The sequence below is a fragment of the Manis javanica genome, chromosome 5 (assembly GCF_040802235.1).
Source record: "Manis javanica isolate MJ-LG chromosome 5, MJ_LKY, whole genome shotgun sequence".
Taxonomy (NCBI): Eukaryota; Metazoa; Chordata; class Mammalia; order Pholidota; family Manidae; genus Manis; species Manis javanica.
In genome coordinates this window covers 120708900-120715818 of record NC_133160.1, presented here as the reverse complement: position 1 = coordinate 120715818, position 6919 = coordinate 120708900, and the positions used below count along the sequence as shown (strand labels likewise).

The following is a 6919-nucleotide window of genomic DNA, read 5'->3' as shown; positions in this document are numbered from 1 at the left end:
CAATATTAATTCTTCCTATCCATGAGCACGGGGTTTCCGTTTATTGGTCTCTTCTTTAATTTCTCTAATGAGTGTCTTGTTGTTTTCAGAGTATAGGTCTTTGACTTCCTTGGTTAGGTTTATTCCTAGGTATTTTATTCTTTTTTCTTTTTTTTTTTTTTTGAGTACTAGGGTATCTGTTTTATTATTACTTGCTAAACTATATGTACACATTATATATACTCATCATTTTACAAAGACAAAAGCATTTTTTAAAAGATAAAGGTAATTGTAAAGGGTTAATTGCATTACTAGGACATTCTAAGATAACTGTGAAACATATTTGCTAGCAAAAATTAAACACTTAGAATTTAACTGATTTCCACTTGTGTCAGTTTTTTAAAAAGAATAAAATCCACTTATAATTTTACTGACATATTTTCTTAGAAGATGTTGGCCTGCCTTTTAAAGAACATGCTCCTCCTCCTTCAATCAGAATCTCACCAGGTCAAAAATCCAATGACTGCTTGGAATGCAATCCTTCCAAAGGAATATCACCCATATGGTTCACTGGATATTGCCGGATTTTTTTCTGTGGTGTCTTCTCTTGATCAATTTCAAATTTTCCCTTTTTTTGAGAACTGGCTGGGTAAAAACCCTGAGATGTATTAAGGGCACTTCTTTCATTACTGCTGTACTCCTGATGGCTCTTGTTTGGATGGCACTCTTCTGGATAACTTGTATTAAAAGTAGAATTAGTAAAATTCAATCCTGGATCTGTAAAAATACTTTCAATGCATCCATCAGTGGAACTGCTTTTATCAGAACTAGTGATTGCACAAGTATCTCCCATACTGTCATAACCATACTTGTCAAAGGTATTTTTTATTCTCTGCTGATCTATGTTTAATAAACTGATCACATTTCCACTAATAAAAGAGTCACAATTCTCTGACAGAAGCCTGGGGGTTGGCTGGTTCACATCTTCAAAAAAATCTAAAGCCTTTTTTCTATTTTCTCCCCACATATGTTGTACTGATCGTTTTTCAGTAATGAAGTCTGACTGTCTTCTCTCATCCATCACTACTGCAGGTCTTCCAGTTGGGTAATTCCTATTTCCTGGACTGTTAAATCTTTCAAACAACATTCCAAATTGTGCTATTTTGTATGATGGACTGAGAGTATCTTCATTTTCATTAAATTTGGAAACCAAGGAATTAGAATAATTAACATTACTGAGCTGCTCATTCTGCTTTTCTTCATACGCAGCTTTCTGAGGACTAGGTGCTATTCTGGGAACGAAATTTTGTTCTGTAATATGTCTATTAGAAGATAATTCTGCTGAAAAAGATGATGGAGTGAAACTGCAGTTTTCTATTCTGTTGAACTGAGGTTCGAACATTCTGTGTGAGCCCATGACTTGTGACGACTGAACTGGGCCAGTCTTTCTTGCTGCCTAGTCTTTGATGATGTGTATTGTTTTCTGTATCATCAATGCAGAGGTTAGATGGTACACAATGAGGCGATACTGGAAGTTCTAAATCATGCTTCTCAGGGGCATTTTTATGTCTCTACTCATATTCACATGGGTTGGTTTTCTCACGGCTTCAGGTGTTTTCTTATGGCAAGATATCTGATTTACTATGTATAGATTGACAAGATCTAAACTGGCAGTGGAATTTTTGACAGGGGAAAAAACTCCCAGTGATTTCATTTTTGATTTTAACCTTTTCTTTTCAAAGTATTCCTTTTGCTTTCGCCTTTCCTGCTTGATCAGAACCCAGAAGCAGCCGCTGGCGAGCGCGGCACGGGCATGGGCGGAGGCTGCACAGGGCAGAGCGAGCGCCGCGGGAGGGCCTGGGCCACGCCCACCCCTGCGGGGAGACGGCGTGGGGCGTGGGGAAGCTGTCCGTTCAGGAACAGACACGGGGCCGCGGCTTCCCGGCCCGGGCAACCCCCGCAAGGCCCACTCCGGGCATGTTTGCTCCAGCGACGGCGGCGCCTCCACGCCAAGCGGAGGGCGGAGACACCACGGCGGGGACGGGTGTCCGGGATCTGGCTTCGCGACTCACCGGCAGCCCCTGACCCAATTCATCTTCCCCGACTCCTGGGCGGTAGGACACCGCGGTCCCGACGGCCCACTGGGTGCAGGAGCGCTGTCCCGGGCCGGGCCTCGGCCTCCGCGGCCTCAGGTGGCTTCTTCCCGCCCGCGGTCCAAGGCCCAGCCCCGGTATTTTATTCTTTTTGATCCATCTGAATAGAATTGTTTTCCTGATTTCTCTTTCTGGTAGTTCATTGTTAGTATATAGGAATGCAACAGATTTCTGTGTATTAATTTTGTATCCTGCAACTTTGCTGAATTCAGATATTAGATCTAGTAGTTTGGGAGTGGATTCTTTAGGGTTTTTATGCACAATATCATGTCATCTGCAAACAGGGACAGTTTACCTTCTTCCTTGCCAATCTGGATGCTTTTTATTTCTTTGTGTTGTCAGATTGCTATGGCTAGGACCTCCAGTACTATGTTGAATACAAGTGGGTAGAGTGGGCATTCTTATCTTGTTTCCGATCTTAAAGAAAAAGCTTTCAGCTTCTCACTGTTAAGTATGATGTTGGCTATGGATTTGTCATGTATGGCCTTTATTGTGTTGAGGTACTTGCCCTCTATACCCATTTTCTTGAGAGTTTTTATCATGAATGGATGTGGAAATTTGTCAAATGTTTTATCAACATCTATGGAGATGATCATGTGGTTTTTGTTCTTTTTGTTGATGTGGTGGATGATGTTGATAGATTTTTGAATGTTGTACCATCCTTGCATCCCTGGAATCAGTCCTATTTGATCATGAAGGATGATCTTTTTGATGTATTTTTTGAATTCGTCTTGCTAATATTTTGTTGAGTATTTTTGCATTTATGTTCATTAGGGATATTGGGCTGTAATTTTCTTTTTTTGTGGTGTCTTTCCCTGGCTTTGGTATTAGAGTGATGCTGGCCTCATAGAATGAGTTTGGAAATATTCCCTCTTCTTCTGCACTTTGGAAAACTTTAAGGAGGATGGATATTATGTCTTCACTAAATGTTTGATAAAATTCAGCGGTGAAGCCATCTGGATCCAGCTTTTTGTTCTGAGGTAGCTTTTGACTTACCAATTCAATTTCATTGCTGGTAGTTGGTTTGTTCAGATTTTCTGTTTCTTTCTGGGTCAGTCTTGGAAGGTTTTATTTTTCGAGAAAGCTCTCCATTTCTTCTAGGTTATCCAGTTTGTTAGCATATAATTTTTCATAGTATTCTCTAATGATTCTTTATATTTCTGTAGTCATTTTTCCTTTCTCATTTCTGATTCTTTTTATGTGTGTAGACTCTTTTTCCTTGATAAGTCTGGCTAGGGGTTTATCTATTTCATTAATTTTCTCGAATAACCAGCTCTTGCTTTCATTGCTTCTTTGTATTGTTTAATTCTCCTCAATTTTATTTATTTATGCTCTAACCTTTATTATGTCCCTCCTTCTACTGACTTACTGACTTGGGTCTCATTTCTTCTTCCTTTTCTAGTTTCATTAATTGTGAATTTAGACTGTTCATATCAGATTATGCTTCTTTCTTGAGACCTGTATTGTGATATACTTTCCTCTTAGTACAACCTTCACTGCATCCCACAGATTTTTTTGCAGTGTTAAATTATTGTTGTCATTTGTCTCCATATATTGCTTGACTCTGTTTTTATTTGGTCATTAATCCATTGATTATTTAGGAACATGTTGTGAAGCTTCCATGTGTTTGTGGGATTTTTCATTTTCTTTGCGTAATTTATTTCTAGTTTCAAACCTTCGTGGTATGAAATCTTTTTGAATTTACCAATGTTCTTCCTGTGGCTTAGTATATGATCTGTTCTTGAAAATGTTCCATGTGAACTTTAGAAGAATACATATTCTGCTGCTTTTGGGTGTAGAGTTCTGTAGATGTCTGTTTGGTCCATCTGTTCTAATGTGTTGTTCAGTGCCTCTGTCTCCTTATTTATTTTCTGTTTGGTTGATCTGTCCTTTGGAGTGAATGGAGTGTTGAAGTCTTATAGAATGAATACATTGCATTCTATTTCCCCTTTTAATTCTGTTAGTATTTGTTTCACATATGTAGGTGATCCTGTGTTGGGTGCATAGATATTTATAAAGGTTTTATCTTTTTGTTGGGTTGATCCCTTTATCATTCTGTAATGTCCTTCTTTGTCCCTTGTGACTTTCTTGGTTTTGAAGTCTAATTTGTGTGATTCAAGTACCACAACTCCTGCTTTTTTCTCCCTATTAGTTGCATGAAATATCTTTTTTCATCCCCTTACTTTCTGACTGTGTATGTCTTTGAGTTTAAAGTGAGTCTCTTGTAGGCAGCATATAGATGGGCCTTGTTTTTTTACCCATTCAGTGACTCTATGTCTTTTGATTGGTGCATTCAGTCCATTCACATTTATAGTTATTATCAATAGGTATGTACTTATTGCCATTCCAGGCTGTAGATTCATGGTTACCAAAGGTTCCAGGTTAACATCCTTATTATCTAAGAGTCTAACTTAACTCACTTAATATGCTATTACAAATATCCTCTACACGTTATTTTTTCTCCTCCTTTCCTTCCTCCTCCATTCTTTGTATATTAGGTATCATATTCTGTACTCTTTGTCTATCCCTTGATTGACTTTGGGGATAGTTGATTTAATTTTGCATTTCCTTAGTAATTAACTGTTCTACTTTCTTTACTATGGTTTTATTACCTTTGTTGACAGCTATTAAATGTTAGGGTCACTTCCATCTTATAGCAGTCCCTCCAAAATACACTATAGAGACATTTTGGGAGAGGTAAATTCTTCAGCTATTGCTTATCTGGAAATTGTTTAATCCCTCTTTCAAATTTAAATGATAATCTTGCTGGATAAAGTGTACTTTGTTTGAGGCCTGTCTTCTTCATTCCATTAAATACATCATGCCACTCCCTTCTTGCCTGTAAGATTTTTGCTGAGAAGTCTGATGATAGCCTGATGGGCTCTCCTTTGTATGTGATCTTATTTCCCTTTCTGGCTGCTTTTAATAGTCTGTCCTTATACTTGATCTTTGCCATTTTAATTACTATATGTCTTGGTGTTGTCTTCCTTGGGTCCCTTGTGTTGGGAGATCTGTGTATCTCCATGCCTGAGAGACTATCTCCTTCTACAGGTCATGGAAGTTTTCAGCAATTACCTCTTCAAAGACACTTTCTATCCCTTTTTGTCTCTCTTCTTCTTCTAGTACCCCTATAATGTGAATATTGTTCTGTTTGGATTGGTCATACAGTTCTCTCAATATTCTTTCATTCTTAGAGATCCTTTTTTTCTCTCTGTGCCTCAGCTTCTTTGTATTCTTCTTCTCTAATTTCTATTTCATTTATTGTCTCCTCCACCATATCTAATCTGCTTTTAAAACTTTCCATTGTATGTTTCATTTCTGGTAATGCGTTCCATAATGATTGGATCTCTGACCGGAATTCACTCCTGAGTTCTTGAATATTTTTCTGTACCTCCATGAGCATGTTAATGATTTTTATTTTGAAATCCCTTTCAGGAAGATTCATGAGGTCAATTTCATTTGAATCTTTCTCAGATTTTGTATTCATAATTTTACTTTGAATCAGGTTCCTTTGGTGTTTCATATTTGTGTATAGCACCCTCTAGTACCCAGAAGCTCTACTTTCTGGAGCTGCTCAGACCCTGAAGCAATGTTGGGGGTCACTGGGGAGTGATATTGGTGCCTAGGTGGAGGAAAGAGCTGTTTCCTCTTCCCGGCTGCTCTGCCTGTCTCCACTGCCAGAACCAGTGGGCCGAGCACACAGGTATAAACCTCTATGCTTTGAGTTTGTAGTTGCTGGAGATTGGGCTTCACCCTGGCTGGCTTAATGCCAGGGTAGTATTTGCTGGTTTGTGAGCCAGGTGAGGCTGGCTGGGAGAAAGGCACAATAGGCTGCATATCACAGAGGGGGTCCTTGGAGCTGTGTATCCAGCTAGGGAGCTGGAGCACCTGAAGATTGTGGAAGTTCCCAACCTTCTGGGCAGAGTGCACCCAGAAAATTTTGTCTACCTGTCCTTCCTTTCTCCTGAGTAGTAAGCTCTGTGCAGTTCTTGCCCCTTTAGCAGTCCTCTTGCTGTTATGAAGTTGCTCAGACTTCCTGCCTTTCTTTTGTCCCAGAGCAGCCGGATATGGATCCCCGCTTTCCACAAGGAGCCAGAATCTCAGTCTCTCCAGGAATTCTGCCTGTCTTAGTTTTCCAATCCCCTAATCATGAGAGTATCATGAAAACACCATGCAATGTAGGTTTGTGCTCCCAGAGCAGATCTCTGGAGTTAGGTATTCAGCAGTTCCAGGCCTTCACTCCTCCCTGTTCTGTTTCTCTTCCTCCTGCTGGTGAGTTGGAGTGGGGGAAGGGCTGGGTCCCACCTGGCCATGGCTTTGGTAGTGTTCTGTGAGGTTTATTCTTTTCTCCAGGTGTATGCAGTCTGGCGCAGTTCTCTTTCCTATTACTCTTTCAGGATTAGTTGTATTAATAATATTTTTGAATTATATGCAGTTTAGGAGGAATCCTCTGTCTCACCTCTCATGGCATCATTTTTAATCCTCTTCTCTCAACATACAATTTTATATTAGTTTGAAATATATAACACACTGGTTCAACAGTTACCGTATTTTTAAATTCTTACCCCAACTACTGCAGTTAATATCTGTCAACATAGAAAGAAGTTATAGAATCACCGGCTATATTCTTAATGCTCTACTACCATCCCCATGACCAACTTATATTATGATTGAAAACATTTTTGCTCCTTTTACCCTGATACTTAGGAGTAAGCAGTGCTAGCAATCCTCGTTCATAAGAAATGTTAAATAGGATTATCATTATTAATAAAGTGCGGAAACTGGGC

General features: G+C 39.3%; 1 pseudogene; it reads right to left on the bottom strand.

The window, feature by feature from the left end:
- Nucleotides 1-406: 406 nt before the first annotated feature.
- LOC108402538 (regulator of DNA class I crossover intermediates 1 pseudogene) overlaps nt 407-6919 on the bottom strand; it is a 133643-nt pseudogene continuing 127130 nt past the window's right edge.